The sequence below is a fragment of the Giraffa tippelskirchi genome, chromosome 5 (genome assembly GCF_054371585.1).
Source record: "Giraffa tippelskirchi isolate mGirTip1 chromosome 5, T2T-mGirTip1v1.2.pri, whole genome shotgun sequence".
In the NCBI taxonomy this organism is placed as follows: domain Eukaryota; kingdom Metazoa; phylum Chordata; class Mammalia; order Artiodactyla; family Giraffidae; genus Giraffa; species Giraffa tippelskirchi.
In genome coordinates this window covers 43,303,529-43,319,651 of record NC_137279.1, presented here as the reverse complement: position 1 = coordinate 43,319,651, position 16,123 = coordinate 43,303,529, and the positions used below count along the sequence as shown (strand labels likewise).

The 16,123-nt window shown below is 37.0% G+C and overlaps 1 protein-coding gene across 13 annotated transcripts in view; it reads left to right on the top strand.

Moving 5' to 3' along the window:
• RGS7 (regulator of G protein signaling 7) overlaps positions 1–16,123 on the top strand; it is a 467,979-nt gene that overhangs the window by 319,058 nt on the left and 132,798 nt on the right. The window lies entirely within an intron of this gene.

Here is a 16,123-nt window from a genome sequence, read left to right as displayed (position 1 = left end):
CAGTTTTCCCTTTTCTGGTTATATAAAATTTTTCGCCTTATGTATTGAGATGCTTCTATGTTGGCTGCCCTTATCAGACATACCATTTAGAAACATTTTCTCCCATTTTAGTAGGTTGTCTTTTTGTTTTGCTGATTGTTTCCTTTGCTGTGAAAAAGCTTTTAAGTTTAAATAGGTCCTGTTTATTTATTTTTGCTTTTGTTTCTTTTGCCTTAGGGTACAGAAGAATAAAAAATATTGCTACAATTTATGTCAGAGAGAGTTCTGTTGGGTCTTCCAGGAATTTTATGGTTTCAGCTCTTACATTTAGGTAATTTACTTTGAGCTTATTTTTGTATATGGTGTAAGAGAAATATTCTAACTTTATTCTTTCACATGTAGTTGTTCAGTCTTTCTAGCACCATTTATTGAAGAAACTGTCTTTTATACATTGTATAGTCTTACCTCCTTTACTAGAGATTAATTGAACATAAGTGCGTGAGTTTGTTTATTTCTCGTCTCTGTATTCTTTTTCAGTGTTCTGTGTGTTTTTTTGTGCCATTTTCAAATACTGTAGCTTTGTAGTACTGGAGCATGATATATCCATTTTTGCTCATTTTTCTCAATACTGCTTTAGCTATTTGGGTCTTTTTTGGTTATATGAAGTTTAGGATAATTTGTTCTAGTTTTGTGAAAAATATCATGAGTAGGGATGTCATGACAGGAATTGCATTAAATTTGTACTCTGGATAATATGGATGTTTTAATCATGTTAATTCTTCCAACACATGAACACAGGGTGTGTTTCCATTTCTTCCAATTGCTTTTACCTATGTATTATAGTTTCCAGAATATAGATCTTTAAACTTGGTTAAGTTTATTCCTAGGTATTTAACTCTTTTGATGATTTTCAATTGGAGTATTTTCTTACTTTTTCTCCTTCTGATAGTTCATTATTAGTATATAGAAAAGCAAGAATTTTGTATATTAATTTTGTATTCTGCAATTTAATGAATTCATTGATTAGTCTTTTGGTAGAGAGTTTTGGGTCTTCTTTATATAGTATTATTTCATCTAGAAATGCTGATCATTTTGCTTTTTCCTTTCCACTTTGGATGCGTTTTATTTCCTTTTCTTGTCTGATTGCTGTGACTAAGACTTTCAATACTATATTAAATAGAAGTGGTGATAATGGACATCCTTACCATATTTCTGATTTTAGAGGAAAAACTTTAAGCTTTTCACTGTTGAGTATGATATTACTTGTGGGTTTGTATAAATGGCTATTATCGTGTTGAGATATTCTCACTCTATACCAATTTTGATGAGAGTTTTTATCATGAATGAATATTAAATTTTGTTGAATGCTTTTTCTGTGTCTGTTGAGACTATTATGTGATTTTTACCCTTCCCTTTGTTAATGTGTTATATGACAGAGTTTGATGAATGGATATTAGGCTATTCTTACATCCCTGGGAAAAACCACTTGATCATGGTGTATGATGCTTTTTATATATTGTTGAATTAGGAATGCTCATATTTTGTTGAGGATTTTTCCATGCGTATTCCTCAGATATATTGGCCTGTAATTTTCTCTTTTTTTTTTTTAAGGTTCTTTATCTGGTTTTGGTGTCAAGGTAATTGTGGCCTTGTGGAATGACTTTGGGAGTGTTCTCTTCTCTTCAGTTTTCTGAAATAGCTTGAGAAGAATAGGTATTAACTCTTCTTTATATATTTGGTAGAATTCCCCAATGATGTTGTCCAGTTATGGACTTTTGTTTGCTTGGATTTTTTTTATTGTTAAATAAATTTTACTACTAGTAATTAGTTTGTTCAGATTGTCTATATCTCTGTCATTCAGTCTTGGAAGATTTAATGTTTCTGGAAATGGAAATGACCTGTTTATCCTCATATCCACTTGCTTTTAACGTCACTGACTCTGTTCCAGCTGTACCTACCTTTGTGCTGCTTCTCTAATAGCTCAAGAAGAATTCTAGCTTTGGGCCTCAGAATTCATTTTCTCTGTCTGGAATATTTTACCCCATATATCTGTGTAATTTATCTCACTAGTTCCTTCCCTGATAGCTCAGTTGGTAAAGAATCTGCCTGCAATGCAGGAGACCCCAGTTTGATTCCTGGGTTGGGAAGGTCCGCTGGAGAAGGGAGAAAGCTATCTACTCCTGTATTCTGGCCTGGAGAACTCCATGGACTGTATAGTCCATAGGTCACAAAGAGTCAGACAAGACTGAGTGACTTTCACTTAGTTTCTTCAGATCTATACTAAAACCATACTTTACCAGAGATGTCTTCACTGACTACTCTGTGAAAGATAGTAGCATGCCACCCACCCTCAACATCAGGCTTCTTGCCTCATTACACTCTTATTTTTACTGCTGCAATTATCATCACCTGACATATTTACATATTTGTTTGCTTATTTTCTGTCTATCCTCATCAGAATATAAGAACCAGGAATGTTGTTCACTGCTGTTTTCCTAGAACAGGACCTGCCCCATTACAGTCTTTCCGAAACTACCATTTATGAAGTGGCCATCCTGGCTAGACTGTGTAAAATGCTTAAAATGTATTTTCTATTTACATCATACTGAGACCTTGAGAGAGAAGCATGAAATTTTAATAGAGAAGTAAGCACTTGGACTGTAGGCATGTTACATATAATTAAGTAACTTAGTAATTGAATAATATGCAACCAGATTTTAAACTTCAAGAGAATGAATAGAATTGACATATTAAGAAAGGTGAAAGACAGTCTTCTGAAGGAATGAATCAAAAGTAAATCTATTAAATGGATTGTAGAAATTTGACCTAATAAAGGTGATAAAAAGAGTACGAGTGAAAAGCTGAAATAGAAAGAGTAGACAAGGATTCATTTGCCAATTTGGTATCACCTCCATTTCCACTGGTTTAAAGTTATAGCATGATTTTATTCAAGAAAATGAAGCAGAAAACCAGTAACCAATAAACATACTCTGACCATTGTGGACTTATAATACAAATTCTGACTTAAAAAAGATCATGTTGAGTTAATAAGTCTATGAACTGATTTTTTATTGAAATATGAGAACTTGTCAAACAAAGTTATAGTATTATATGTCTTTTAAAAAAATCTATGTCTAGCCTGTATCACACCTTACTAGCCTGTATTATAATAAGTTGTGAAATGAGAAAGTGAACTATAATAAAACAGGAGATACGTTGAAGAACACTTAATTTTCCATGATTCTAATAAAAAATTTTATGATAAAAGTTAGGATAATTATGTTACTTATTTTTATAACTCTTTCATAGGGTGGATAAAGTGCTTTAATTCAGTTCAGTTCACTTCAGTTCAGTCGCTCAGTCGTGTCCGACTCTTTGCGACCCTATGGACTGCAGCACACCAGGCCTCCCTGTGCATCACCAACTCCTGGAGCTTGCTGAATCTCATGTCCATCGAGTCAGTGATGCCATACAACCATCTCATCCTCTGTCATCCCCTTCTCCTCCCTCCTTCAATCTTTCCCAGCATCAAGGTCTTTTCCAGTGAGTCAGTTCTTTGCATCAGGTGGCCAAAGTATTGAAGTTTCAGCTTCAGCATCAGTTCTTCCATTGAATATTCAGAACTGATTTCCTTTAGGATTGACTGATTTGATCTCCTTGCTGTCCAAGGGACTCTGAAGAGTCTTTTCCAACACCGCAGTTCAAAAGCATCAATTCTTTGGCACTCAGCTTTCTTTATACTCTGCATAAATTTAGATGAACACTATAATAAAGAATGTTGTAAACTATGGAGAGCTAAGGTTTGACAGTTTTCAGTTTTTTTTTTTTCCAAGAGAATGCTTTGGTGAGAATGGTAAAATTAAAAGTATCTTTATTCTAGGAAACTTGCATTCATAATGTAACCATTAAAAAAACATATGCTGAAGTGCTTACTTTCAGGAAAATGGATTACATATATTTCTACTTATTCTTCCTGGTAAGTACAACTAAAAACCCTGGTCACTATATATGGAAAAAATGTAACATTCTGAGAGGTAGACAGAACAAATTAGGCTATGAGAACTCAGGAACCTAGGAATGACATAGGTATGAGTTCCCTGGGTTATATGTTTGCTTCATACATCTCAGACTTGAAGTGGAAAAGGTCAACAACCCAGAAATGTTAGTGGGTATAGGCAGAAAAAAGGGCTTGCCAGATGACCATAGTGATAAAGAACTGGTCTGCCAGTGCAGGAGTCGTCAGATGCGGGTTTGATCCCTGGGTCGAGAAGATCCCCTGAAGGAGGAAATGGCAACCCACTTCAGTATTCTTGCCTGGAGAATCCCACGGACAGAGAAACCTGTCCGCAGGATCTCAAAAAGTCTGACATGACTGAAGCAATGCAGCATGCATGCATGCATAGACAAAAACCAGAAGAGAAAACCACCAATTAGGTCCATGCATTCCAGCCAAAGGATTAGGAAAAGGACAACCTAGTGAGTAGGTAGGTAGCTTTTATATAATAATTGCTTCATTCCAGCGAAGCACCACAGGAAAAGCTATAGCCCCAATCTCAACCATACTAGCAAAGGCCAGATAGAGAGCCTAGATTTCTATCCATGTGTGGATGTAATGAAGTAATCTCATGCTGACACTGGTGTGGTGTTAGAGAAGGCCAAGCAGGGAACCTGGAATTTCATCCCCACTGGCCAGTAAAGAGGTTCCTTCCTCCAGCCCTGCTGTCAATGGCTAACCACACCCACCTGGTAGTCTAAAGGCACCCTGCATCTCCCCTCCACAGTGGTATCAGGGGAAACCTAGTGGAGGATCAGGACTTTGACTGTCAGTCAGTGGCAACCAGGCTACCCCTCTGCAGTGTCATATTTCTACCTCCTCCTGACAGTAACAAAAAAACCAACCCTTTCCCCTAGCAGAAGCAGTGTCCGAGAAAACCAGCAGAAGTTTAAATAAAATCCAGAGTCTCATAATATAAACAGGTTCAGATTTCAATTAAGGAAAGCACTTTCTACATCTAGAGCCAGGAATATCTCAAGCTTAATGAAAAACCATCAATAATGCCAACACTGAGATGACAGAGATGTTAGATTATCTTACAAAGATTTTGAAGCAGCTCTGATAAAACTTTTTCAATGAATAGTAGTGAACGTTTTTGAACAACGACAAAAAAAAACCCACTGGAAATGCTCAGAAAACAAACAAATTCTTAGCAAAGAAATATAAGATATAAAGGAACACCAAGCAGAAATTTTAAAACTGAAAAATACAATAACAAATGAAAAAGCTCAGTGGATGTGCTTGACTGAAGAATGGATGAAACAGAGGGAAGATTCACTAAAATAGAAGATAGAATAATAGAAATTCCCTAATCTGAACAGCGGAGAGACAATAGATTGACAAAAATGAACACAACCCCTGACACTTGTGAAACTGTAACAAAAGAGCCAACATTTGTGTCATCGGAGTTCTGAAAGAAAAGGAGAAACAAGGTGAGGATTAAAAAAAGCTCTCAAAGAAATAATGGCTAAAAATTTCCCAAATATATGACAAGACATAAACCTAGTCTAAAATAGGGTACATAAAAATCAATGAAATCCACACTAAGACATATCATAATTAAATTTCAGATAACAAAAGGGATTTTTGAAAGCTGTCAAAGAAAAATGATACTTTAATGGAAAAATAATTCAAATGAAAACAGATATCTCATCAGGAAACAGAAAGAAATGGCATGATATTTTCAAATACTGTAAGAAAAGAATTGTCAACCCAGAATCCTGTGCCCAGCGATCATTTCCTTGAGGAATAAAGGGAAGATAAAACATTCTCAGATGAATGAAAACTAAGAGAATTTTCACAAGCTGACCTAGTCTAACAGAATGACTAAAGGAAATTTTCTAAATTAAAAGGAAGTAATGAAGGAAGCTTGAAACAACAGAAAAAAAAGAAAAACATGGTAAGCAAATATGTTTTTGCTGTTGTTTAGTCGCTTTCATGTCTGACTCTTTGCGACCCCATAGACTGTAGCCCTCCAGGCTGCTCTGTCCATGGGATTTCCCAGGCAAGAATACTGGAGTGGGTTGTCATTTCCTTCTCGAGGGAATCTTCCTGACCCAGGAATTGAACCAGCATCTCCTACATTGGCAGGCATACTCTACCACTGAGTCAACAGAGAAGCCTAAGTAAATAAGTAGGAAAATGAAATAGGTTTTCCTTCTGCTCTTTGGTTTTCTAAATAATTTCATTGCTGAAGAAAAAAATATAGGAAAGTCTGATATGCTTCTAAAAGTATATAGAATAAATATTTAAGAAATATTACAAACTGGAGATTAAAGGGACATAAAGGAATATGAGGTTTCTATCCTTTATAAAACTGGTAAAATGATAGTGCTACCAGAAGTTGTGATGTTATGTATATGTACTGTAATTTTGGCATCAACTATGAAATGCTATACAAAATGATACCCTCAAAACAACTTCAGTTCAGTCACTCAATCATGTCTGACTCTTTGCAACCCCATGAACCGCAGCACGCCAGGCCTCCCTGTCCATTACCAACTGCCAGAGTCCACCCAAACCCATGTCCATTGAGTCAGTGATGCCATCCAACCATCTCATCCTCTGTCGTCCCCTTCTCTTCCTGCCCTCAGTCTTTCCCAGCATAAGGGTCTTTTCAAATGAGTAAGCTTTCTCATCAGGTGGCCAAAGTAGTGGAGTTTCAGCTTCAACATCAGTCCTACCAGTGAACACCCAGGAGTAATCTCCTTTAGGATGGACTGGTTGGATCTCCTTGCAGTCCAAGGGACTCTCAAGAGTCTTCTCCAACACCACAGTTCAAAAGCATCAATTCTTCGGCACTCGGCTTTCTTCATAGTCCAACTCTCACATCCATACATGACCACTGGAAGAACCATAGCCTTGACTAGATGGACCTTTGTTGACAAAGTAATGTCTCTGCTTTTCAATATGCTTTCTAGGTTGGTCATAACTTTCCTTCCAAGGAGTAAGCATCTTTTAATTTCATTGCTGCAGTCACCATCTGCAGTGATTTTGGAGCTCAGAAAAATAAAGTCAGCCACTGTTTCCACTGTTTCCCCATCTATTTGCCATGAAGTGATGGGACTGGATGCCATGAACTTAGTTTTCTAAATGTTGAGCTTTAAGCCAACTTTTTCACTCTCCTCTTTCACTTTCATCAAGAGGCTCTTTAGTTCTTCTCTACTTTCTGCCATAAGGGTGGTATCATCTGTATATCTGTGGTTGTTGATATTTCTCCCGGCAATCTTGATTCCAGCTTGTGCTTCTTCCAGCCCAGCGTTTCTCATGAAGTACGCTGCATATAAGTTAAATAAGCAGGATGACAATATACAGCCTTGATGTACTCCTTTTCCTATTTGGAACTAATCTGTTGTTGCATGTCCAGTTGTAACTGTTGCTTCCTGACCTGCATACAGGTTTCTCAAGAGGCAGGTCAGGTGGTCTGGTATGCCCATTTCTTTCAGAATTTTCCAGAGTTTATGTGATCCACACAGTCAAAGGCTTTGGCATAGTCAATAAAGCAGAAATAGATGTTTTTCTGGAACTCTCTTGCTTTTTTGATGATCCAGCGGATGTTGGCAATTTGATCTCTGGTTCCTCTGCCTTTTCTAAAACCAGCTTGAACATCTGGAAGTTCACGGTTCACGTATTGCTGAAGCCTGGCTTGGAGAATTTTGAGCATTACTTTACTAGCATGTGAGATGAGTGCAATTGTGCGGTAGTTTGAGCATTCTTTGGCATTGCCTTTCTTTGGGATTGGAATGAAAACTGCCCTTTTCCAGTCCTGTGGCCACTGCTGAGTTTTCCAAATTTGCTGGCATATTGAGTGCAGCACTTTCACAGCATCATCTTTTCGGATTTGAAATAGCTCAACTGGAATTCCATCACCTCCACTAGCTTTGTTCATAGTGATGCTTCCTAAGTCCCACTTGACTTCACATTCCAGGATGTCTGGCTCTAGGTGAGTGATCACACCATCATGATTATCTGGGTTGTGAAGGTCTTTTCTGCAAAACAACTTAGATAAATCAAAATGAAATTCTTAAGAAATGATAATACAACCCGTAGGATGACAGAAAAAAAGAACATAGAGACAAGAAAATAATGTAAATAAACTAGAAAATGAAAAATAAATGGCATATATTAACATATCAGTAGTTATATTAAATTTGGTAACACCAATTAAAAGACAAAAGTTAGAACAATGGACAAAAAATCATACCCCAACTAAATACTCTCTCCCAGAAAGTAACATTAAACATAGTTTAATCAACGGAAAGTAGGAGTAGCTCTGTTAATTTCACATTAAACATTATAAGGAAATATTATATTCATTACAAGGAAACATATCAAAATCAAGAAAGGTAGTAAATAGAGAGTTTAATTCTCTTAAGAAGATGTAACAAACTTAAATGTGTTTATACCTAAAAAGAGAGCATCACAATGCACCAACCAAAAATGGACAGAACTGAAAAAGGAAATAGACAACTACTTTATTACAGCTGGAGATTTTGACAACTCTTCTAATTGATAGGTCAAGCAGCATTTCCCACACTTACTCTCGCCATCCCAAATAAGAAACATATTGGTGTTTTTCAGTACACGATTTGGAAAAAGCTTTTCTGGTTGATCAGTAATTATCTTGAGCTCTGGGACAGGGTGAGAAACAGTTCTTAAGATCGTTTTGATTTCCTTTTATCCCCTCATTATAGTCATTTATACTGCCTTCTTGTTTTTGCAGGCTATCTTTAAAGCTTAGGCATTGAAAAGACACATACGTTATCCTTGCTTTGTGTCTAAAGAGATCTTATTATGGTTTATGGAAGTTACACAGCAAAGTTTAAAAATCTAGATAAATTCCCATGGTCTTGATTAAATATCTGCTTAAAAAACAACCAGGGACCTCTACCTCCATAACTCCCACTTATTTTCACTGTGCTGTCTTCAGTGCATACTATTAGTACTTGGTATGAATATTTGGGCTTTTGTCTCTTTAATTTGCTGGTTCAGGTTATGTTTTAGAAAGACCAGTATTTTCTATGATTCTACTTTTGTTCAAGGGCCATAGAACTCTGAGTAAGAACCTGAAAAGAAAATGTAATCAACCTCATAATTTGTTTTTGCCATCTCATCTACAAATGCATTTAAATGTCCTTTTTGCTACCTTTTTAAAGTGTTGTAGACCAAGGCGTAAAATGTGTTTCAGATTTAGCAAAAGCAAAAATTTAGCAAATGTACTATTTTGATTAATACTCTCCCAATGGTCTCTGGATGTCAGGGATGTTAGTAGGTCTGGAAAATTGGGAGATGTGCTATTATAACTTCAATCCAGTTTCAAACTGTGACCAGAAGTAATTTTAATTCTATAAAAACTGGATGATCTTTTCTAAATGAAGCTGACATGTAAAAAACCAGACATAACAATACTCAACTGGATGTTATTCATTTTAGAAAATAATTTCCTTAAAAAGATACACACTTATATACAAACACCCCAGTGAATTTCTTTGCATATATACCATGAAGTTCTTTTGCATAACTCTTTTTTTTTACCATTTCAAATGTCATTTTCAATTTTTAATAGCTTTGATCTATGAACAAAACTGTAAGACAGAAAATTAAACAAGTATGACCGAAATAATGAAGTAAATCCTCAATAGATATGAAAACATTCCATGGCAGTGAAATCAATTCACATAGTTATTAGGACTTTAATGCAAAGACATATCTCCAGATTCGATGTGATCAGAATTCATATCTGGTGCCATGGTTATCTCTGTGTAGCTTGTGGGTGAGGGGCCTGCTGCCATTCCTTTCTCTAATTAGTAGACTGCTAATAGCTATATAACATCCGGCTAAAGACGAGCAGGGGGGCACTCTCCTGCATTGGCAGGTGGGTTCTTTACCACTAGCACCACCCAAATGAGGTTCAAGGGAAGCTGTGACGCTCACTGCCATTGTAGGAGTACACATGGAATGAAGAAGTACTGTGGGAAGTCTATTAGTAACCACCATGTCTTGGGTCCTCTGCATGACCTACTGTGGTCCGCAGCCCTCCGCTCCGCTCACTCTGCATAACTCTTTTATTGCACATAAAGTGTGGCCTTATTCACACACACAAAGCTGTATTCATACTCTGCCTTTCAGGAATATAATAACTTCATAGAACAGAACACATTTGTATTTATAACAAAGCAGAATAACATGCTCATTTCATTCACAATTTGACATGCTTTTGAGCTCTACCTCCTTCTTCTCCTCTTTTTTTCTGATGGAAATATAAATACTAAAGAACTGAAGGAAGCTGTGGTTTAACCTGTTGTTTTGTCTGCCAAGTACTCAAATTTCTGGCCAGTGTTTTGTATATGCCTCCAACCAGCATACCAATGTTTATGATCTCACTTTTCTTGCCACAGTTGATTGATGCAGGAATCAGTTCCTTCCCCAAACTTAGACCCCACCCCCCCACCATGAGAAGTTAAGAGTTGTGCCTACAAAATTTTAGCCTCAAACTTCTTGATACCTTTAATGAAGGAGATGTAAACCCAGAAACTATGAGCCCTCATGATCCACCTTGCAGGTGAGAAACAGCAGAGGCTCTTTTTTAGAGAGAAATATATCCAGGGAGGAACCATGAGGAACTCTCGTGTCATCAGAGTCCTGTTTCCATTTTTCCTTGAAGCCCAAATGTATCCTTTCTCTTTGGTCCAAGGTTGCTGTTGTTTAGTTGCTAAGTCATATCTGGCTCTTTGTGACCCCATGGATGGTAGTCCATCAGGCTCCTCTGTCCATGGGATTTCCCGGGCAGGAATACTGGAGTGGGTTGCCATATTGTACTGCAGGGGATCTCCCCGACCCAGGGATCAAAACTGTGTTTCCTGCATTGGCAAGTGGATTTTTTACCCCTGCGCTACCTGGAAAGCCCTGTTTTTTAGATATTAGCAATCACTTATTTTAAAGATTAAGGAATCAGTTAATTCTTTCAGCTTTGCAAATGGGTAATATGTCAGCTTACAAAAAAAAAACCCTTATTTGTTTAAATCTTATGAAATTCTGCAGTTTTAAAAATAAAACTGACAATTTTTTTTTGCATGAAGAATTTTAAAAGTTAGGACAGAGATACACAGGGGTGTCATTAAATATTGGATGGTAATTACTGTTAGAGCCAATTTTTCAGTGTTTGGGGTCTGTTGTGCAAAAAGTACATGTCTATAAACAGCAAAGCTATACCTCCAGTAAATATTTAACAATGACCTGTGTTGTAGCACTTTGAAGAGATTGAGGGAAAGTGAGTATTATGACATCCTGTCTTCCCTCAAGGTTCTCACAGAAGAATAAATCTGCTTCATTCCACATTCTTTCCTATTCATCCCTAGAACTATAGGTCTAGAACAAGATTTTCAAAGAAACTCAGTAAATGTGCATTACATACTATTTAATGATGATGATAAATATTTGTTGTTCCTAATTCAGGGAAACAAGTAAAATGTTGAAAAAATATTTTCCAGATATATAGGATGTTATCTTTACTGAGGGGCTTCCCTGGTGACTCAGCGGTAAAGAATCCACCTGCAATGTAGGAGGCCCAGGTTTAATCCCTGGGTTGGGAAGATCCCCTCGAGAAGGAAATGGCAACCCATTTGAGTATTCTTCTCTCGAAAATCCCATGGACAGAGAAGCCCAATGGGCTACAGTCCATGAGGTCACAAAGAGTTGGACAACAACAAAAGAAAATATTTACTGAGAGATCCTGAGAATACTTAACCAATCAAAAACATGGACTGCTTGTGGTATATTCATATTGCCAGGACTGTGTCTGTGTGGTTCTGAGGATTCAGAAAAGGTATTTAGACAGTGCAAAGTGCCTACTTATTTTCCTGAAAGAAAAATACTATAAAGGTCAGTGTCTTTGCCTCAGGAATATTTGGAACCCTTTCCTTATCATTGAGAGCTAAAGTTTTTCATTAAAATCTCTATCAGAAATTATTAAAAGAAGATTTTTGTTTTGTTAAAGGTACAAATCAAAGCTGTAACATTTTGGTTGCTTTAGTCACTTAGTTGAGTTGCTCAGTCGTGTCCGACTCTGCAACCCCATGGACTGCAGCATGACAGGCTTCCCTGTCCATCACCAATTCCCAGAGCTTGCTCAAACTCATGTCCATTGAATCAGTGATGCCATCCAAACATCCCGTCCTCTGTAGTCCCATTCTCCTGCCTTTAGTCTTCCCCATCATCAAGGTCTTTTCCAGTGAGTCAGTTCTTTGCATCAGCTGGCCAAAGTATTGGAGTTTGAGCTTCAGCATCAGTCTTTCCAATGAATATTCAGGATTGCTTTCCTTTAGGATTGACTGGTTTGATCTCCTTGCTGTCTTTGGTTGCTTACAAGTCCTCATATATCATATTTATGAAAATTTAACAATATTTTTCTTTTGGTGAACTTCATTTTCAGTTTCAGGGTGGGGATAGTTATAGTTGTCACTTGTGATGGGATGTGCTGTAATCTGGAGAGGCTATATGGCCTGAGTGGAAATACAGTAGCCTCAGCACAGAGCCTAGTCCTGGTCTTGTCACTCAGCATTGGAGCAGTCTTGAGGAAGCCCCTTTACTACTCAAGTCCATAGCATGGGTGAAGAGATAATATTTATGTCTAAATGTCTTTGATTCTTTTTCTTTAATTATGGATGGAGTCCTGAAGTGATAGCCTTGGAAAGGGAAGATTATCACTATGAAGAGAAGTTATGGTAGCTGAAAACTACGTGCCAGTCAAATATCTTTGTATAACCACTGCCTTTGTTTTATAAATTCCCTTAGAGTAGGTCATGAGGGGGGAAATCGTGCTGTTTGTTCATTCATTCTTTTAACACTTGCTCATCACCTTTTATATGTCAGCCACTGGTCTGGGTGTTTTAGATCCAGGGATGAGTAACACACACCCTGACCTCCAAGGAACTCAAGATGCAAGGGAAAGACAGACAAAAATTAACAGAGGATAATAAAACCATTGACAAGTGTAATGAATGATGAGGATATTAACAGATCTTAAAGGAGAAAGACATTACCTGGTAAGGTGAGGTGAGGGTGAGAAGAGTAGGCTTCCTGAAGGAGTTAATGTATGAACTGAACTTGATGAAGTCTGCTGGGATTAACTGAAGGAAAAAGAGACAGCATAGCATAAGCAGTCGTGGAAGTAAGAAACAGTATGGCGTGTGGAGAACTATGAGCAGTGTGTGAGGAACACTTGCTTGTTTGTTTGCTTGTTTTCACTTCAAATCATAGCTGATGGGATTCTACAATAATATAATTTACGCTGCTTCTGTTAAGTAGAGAGAACACATAATTTTGTAACTCTAAAAGTGATAGATGCCTCTAAGATTTCAAGACAAAAGCACAGATCAGGGCGAAGCTTTCCAGAAGCTGCAGCAACAAGGGTGACTTTTATCTCTTAGGGTATAAGATGCTGTTACATCTCTTAACTAGTTTAACATTGTAGCTAATTGATAGCTCTAATGCAATTTAAAAGAAAAAAATAAAACATCCTACTTGTTACTCTGATGCTGCTGCTGCTGCTAAGTCGCTTCAGTCGTGTCCGACTCTGTGTGACCCCATAGACAGCAGCCCACCAGGCTCCTCCATCCCTGGGATTCTCCAGGCAAGAACATTGGAGGGGGTTGCCATTTCCTTCTCCAATGCATGAGAGTGAAAAGTGAAAGTGAAGTCGCTCAGTCGTGTCTGACTTGTAGCGACCCCATGGACTGCAGCCCACCAGGCTCCTCCGTCCATGGGATTTTCCAAGCAAGAGTACTGGAGTGGGGTGCCATTGCCTTCTCCGGTTACTCTGATGGCCTCAGTATAAAGATAAATGAAACTCGTAAGTATTCTAGCTATATACATTTGTGCATGAAAATTTTAGCAGATCTGTCCACTTATTTGTTAATGTTAAAGATAAAGCTTAGAAATTGCTAGAAAGGTGCTATTCCTTCCTATACCCCTCCTGGCTATAAAGCCATTGAAATCAGTTCTTAATGTGACTATGGTAACACATTTCTCTTTCAATCTTTTTATTCCATAAGATGCTGGAATTTTTTTCTTCCTTTCTCTATCTCTAACTCTCTCAACTGGGAGTTAAGGTCTTGCTAACATAGGTGCCTGATAGATGAATATGATGAATGCATATACATTTAACAATAAAATAATAATTCATAATGTGTTAACTTAAAGCCATAAATATATTGGGTGATCACACAACAATAAAACCACTATAATTATACTAAGCAATCAAACTGGCTCTTTTATGCTGAACTGAGACTACCTCTGTGACAGAAATAACCAAAAACCAGGCCAGGAAAATAAGTTTCTTGTTTCCTGTATTAAATGTAATTTCAAAAATTAGGCTTCTTTGCATTTCTTTCTGTTCAGGGAAGTGAGGTGGAGGAAGAGTGAAGAAAACTTTAAAAAAAAAACAAAACACCTTTTTTCTGAAGGTATTTTGAATCATCTTTCACAATAAGAAAAAAATTATAGTCCTGGAACCAATATTTGGCTCTCTTCAAAAGAATAGATATTTTCCAATGGCTGCTTATATATTTTCCTAAATAGGTGCCCAAATATGAAAAATAAGCAGGGTGCCTGGAGATAGCTAATAAGTTTTAGGTACTTGAAATTCTACATTGGTCAAGTTGTACTACATACATATTTGAAAAGCTGAGTTTCTTCTTTTTTCAAAAGGGAAGACTACTCCTCAAGATAACTTAGGCTGTTAGTGGCAAGTTAGGCACAACACTTTGCAATATCTGTGCTCTTGTGAATGGTTTTCTGTCCTTCATTTCCTCAGAGCTTTCTTTAGGATCTAGATGAATCCATCCTCTCAAATGCATTTAAATCAATGGCAAAGGAACAGCTATGAAGGAGCACAAATTACATTCAATATTTTCAAAATGCGTGCTTATTAAAGTCTATTTTTGGTGTAAGTGTTTTCATAAATTTTATGAAATTTTAGGAAATTTCATAAACATTATTGCCAAGTTTGATAATCAAGTTTATTTTAAAATTAATTTGGACCCATTCTGTTTTAAGCAACTGAAATTATTTGCCACTGTTAATGTCACTCATTTACTAGATCTCAGGTGGGTAGGCTACAACCCTACCAAGTCTCCAAGAGAGGTAGAAATGGAAATTTGAATTACACAGAATTTCATCCATGCAGCACTGAGGCAGTTTACTGAGTGTGTATAGATTATTTACATTACATATTTTTTGTTGTTGTATCTTTTTATGTAGAAATGAATTACACTGAAAACCAAAGTTAAACAGAAATGAACCTCTTAGGTTAATCTGCCCTTCTGGAATCTCCCATTTCTGCTCGTATTTTTACCATTCTGTTCATGCTCCTGGACTGGAAACCTTGAGTCCTCATAGTTCTCCCACTGGCCAACTCCAGCCCTAATTAGTCACAAGTCTAATATTGTTCTAATTCTCTTGTACACTGAACTAGCTCAGGGCCTTTCAATCTTGGATCACAACTAGCAGAAATGTTGACTACTCTGCTTTTCTTTTGACTGGCGTGAGGCTCTCCACGCACACTGCCAAAGGTGAGGATCAAGGGAAGTTCTACTGTGTAAATGAATCTTGAGTGTCTTAAAAATAGTGGAAAGACCTTTCAGTCAAAGAGAATAGTACTATAAAGGCTTGAAACACAAAGGAGTTTCAAAAACTGACAGCACGTTTTGGTTGACTTGAAAGTAGATATAGGGATGGATGGGGCAAACCAAAAATGAGACAGGTATCATCTTATAAAGTATTGGCTTTGCCATACTAAGAATTGTGCTTAAAACATAGTAGATACTCAGCAATCATTCATTAAGTGAATAAATAAATGAATCACTTTTTCCACTACTAGTATATTGAATCTTTATGTTTAAACATTTCATATTTAATAATTGACTAGTTTGCACTTGACTCATTGAATGAAGACAATGTATTCACACTATTTTCAACACCTCGTATGTGGCTGATCCTTAATCTGTTATAACAATTAGAAACATTCCTTCCCTTATGAGTGCTGTTAAATGTTCATGAAGTTAACATATATAGATATTCACATATATTTGT